The sequence below is a fragment of the Cnephaeus nilssonii genome (genome assembly GCF_951640355.1).
Source record: "Cnephaeus nilssonii genome assembly, chromosome: 6".
Taxonomy (NCBI): domain Eukaryota; kingdom Metazoa; phylum Chordata; class Mammalia; order Chiroptera; family Vespertilionidae; genus Cnephaeus; species Cnephaeus nilssonii.
The window spans coordinates 88,319,841-88,323,112 of NC_137077.1; the positions used below are offsets into that span (position 1 = coordinate 88,319,841).

At 38.3% G+C, this 3,272-nt stretch overlaps 1 pseudogene across 1 annotated transcript; it reads right to left on the reverse strand.

Moving 5' to 3' along the window:
* Positions 1-228: 228 nt before the first annotated feature.
* LOC307101955 (small ribosomal subunit protein uS5-like) lies at positions 229-1,082 on the reverse strand (annotated as a pseudogene). Its single transcript has one exon. The product of its transcript is annotated as a small ribosomal subunit protein uS5-like (transcript).
* Between the last annotated feature and the right edge of the window lie 2,190 nt (positions 1,083-3,272).

The following is a 3,272-nucleotide window of genomic DNA, read 5'->3' on the forward strand; positions in this document are numbered from 1 at the left end:
AATAGGTTATGTAGTAACTGTTTTTAATTTACAATTTCCTAATAATGTATGATGTGAGCATCTTTTCATATGCTTATTTGCAATTTGTATATCTTCTTTGGTGAGGTGTCTGTCATATCTTTTGCCCACTTTAAAACTGGATTTATTTTCTTATTGCTGAATTTTAAGATTTTTTTTTGTTTTTGTTTTTTAAGCAGGCTTAATTCACTTTATTTTTCTTGTATAAAATTATGTGGTGGCCACAGCTGGAGCCTGGGTCCTCTGCACAGAAACTCTGGTGTGGGTCTTTACAAGATGGTCAGTGAATTCCTGATAGGGACACTTGGTGAACACAGTCTCTTTCCAGCGATCCGGGGTGAGACAGCTGTAGGTCTTAGAGATGGCATCAAAAGGTGGCCTTGGCGAAGTTGCCCAGGGTGGCAGTGCAGCCCCTGGCCAAGGTGTAGCAGTCATCAATACCGGCCATCACCAACAACTTCTTAGGCACAGGGCCCGAGACAATGCCAGTACCCCGGGGACAGGGATAAGGCACACCAGTACAGAGCCACAGCGGCCAGTCACCCTGCAAGGAATGGGGTGGAGCTTGCCAAGCTTGTTTCCCCAGTAGCCTCCTTGCACGGGCACAAAAGAGAGCTTGGCCAGGATAATGGCTCCACAGATGGCAGTGGCTCCTTCCTTTGAGCACTTAACACCCAGATCAACATGTCCATTGTAGTCCCCAATGGCGACAAAAGCCTTGAACCGGGTCCTCTGGCCAGCACGTGTCTACTTTTGCACAGGCATAATCTTCAAGACCTCATCCTTGAGAGATGCCCCCAAGAAAAAGTCAATGATCTCAGATTCCTTGATGGGCAAGGAGAATAGATAGATTTCTTCTAGGGATTTGATCTTCATGTCCTTGACCAGGAGGCCCAGCTTGGCGACAGGGATCCACTCCTTGTCCTCGGCCTTGCCTCCACGAGCTCCGCAGCCTCGGCACCTGCCCCGACCCCGGCTGAGACCCCGGGCCAGCTGCAGCGACCTCCTATTTCGGCGTCCCCGGGGCCTCGGGGCCCTCCCGCAGCACCGCCATCATTTGCCATTTGGTGTTTCATCGGAAAAGAAGCTTAAGAGTTCTTTATATATTTTCGGGAATTGTCCTTTATCAGATATGTTTGGGAAAGATTTTCTCTGCGTCTCTGACCTGTCTTTTCATTCTCTTGGTATTCTCTTTCATAGATTAAAAGCTTTTTAATTTTAATAAAGTCCAACTTACCAAATTTTTCTCTCATGGATCATGCTTTTGGTGTTGTATTTATAAGTCATGGCCAAATCCAATGTAATGTAGATTTTCTCCATATTATCTTCTACAAATTTTATAGTTTTGCATTTTACATTTAGGTTCATGATTTATTTTGAGTTAATTTTTGTAAAAGGTATAATATCTGTGTCTAGATTAATTTTTTTTTTTTTTGCATTTAGATGTCCAATTGTTCTCAACTCTATTGGTTGAAAATACTATTCTTTCTCCATTGTATTGCCATTGGTCCTCAGTCAAAGATCAGTTGACTATATTTTTTGTGAGTCCATTTCTGAGCTCTCTATTCTGTTCCACTGATGGAATTGTTTATATTTTCACCAGTACCACACTGTGTTGATTACTGTCACTTTATAGTAAGTCTTAAAGTTGAGTGCAACCATCTTCTGGCTTTGTTCTCCTTCAGTATTGTGTTGGCTCTCCTGGGTCTTTTTCCTCTCCTTATAACTTTACAATGTTTGTTGATATCCACAAAACCTTGCTGGAGTTTTGACTGGGATTGTGTTGGATCCATAGATTATTTGGAAAGAACTTTCACATCTGAACAATATTTCCTATCTATGAAATAGAATATCTCTCCATTTATTTGGATCTTTGACTTCTTTCATCAGCGTTTTGTAGTTCTCCTCATATGTTTTGTTAGATTTTCTCTCTCTCTCTCTCTCTCTCTCTCTCTATATATATATATATATATATGTATATATATATATACATACACATATATATACATATATATATACATATACACATATATATGTGTATATATATACATATATATGTATATGTATATATAATTTTTAAGATGCTAGTGTAAATTGCAGTAGGTTTTTAGTTTTTCAATTTCATCCATTCATTGCTCCTATATAGTAAAGTATCTGGCTTCTGTATTTTAATCTTCTATCCTGCAACTTGGCTATGACAGTTTATTAGTTCCAGAAGACTGTTGTAGTTAATTCTTTGGGATTTTCCCATGGACAGTCATGTCATCAGGAAGCAATAAATGTTTTATTTCTTCCTTTTCAATACGCATACCCTTTATTTCCTTTCTTGTCTTATTGCATCAGCTAGGACTTCCAGTATGATATTAAATTGGAGTATTGAGAGAAGATATCTTTGCCTTAGTGATTCAAGTATATTTCATTTTAACTATTCTGATAGGCATATAATGATATCTTATGGTTTTATTTGCATTCAATTAATGGCTGTTAAATATATTTTCATGTACTTATTTGCTATCCATATGTTCTCCTTGTTGAAATATCTTTTCCCATCTCTTGCCCATTTTTAATTAGGTTGTTTGCTTTTTTACTGTTAAGTTTTGAGAGTTCTTTATACCTTTTAGATCAGGCATCCTCAAACTACGGCCCGCGGGCCACATGCGGGTGTTTTTGCCGTTTTGTTTTTTTACTTCAAAGTAAGATATGTGCAGTGTGCATAGCAATTTGTTCATAGTTTTTTTTTTTTAAACTACAGTCCGGCCCTCCAACGGTCTGAGGGACAGTGAACTGGCCCCCTGTTTAAAAAGTTTGAGGACCCCTGTCCATTACTTTGTCGGTTTGCAAATACTTTCCTCCTGTCTGTAGCTTGATTTTTATCCTCTAAACAGAGCAAAAGTTTAAATTCTGATAAAGCCTAATTTATCAGTTTTTCTTTCTATAGATTTCCTTTTGGTGTCAAATCCAAGAACTCGTAGTCCTAGATCCTGATGATTTTTTTTTCTTAAAAAAAAATATATATATAGTTTTACCATTTACATTTAAGTCTGTGATCCATTTTGAGTTAATTTTTGTATAAGGCAGTAGACTTAAGTTGAGGCATTTGTTTGTTTAAAACTAATTTTTTTAAATCCTCACCCAAGGATAGTGGTGAGAGAGACGTATCAATTAGTTGCTTCCAACACACACCCCTACCGGGGAACCTGCAACCAAGGTATGTGCCCTTGATCAGGAATCAAACCCGTGATCTTTAGGTCTGC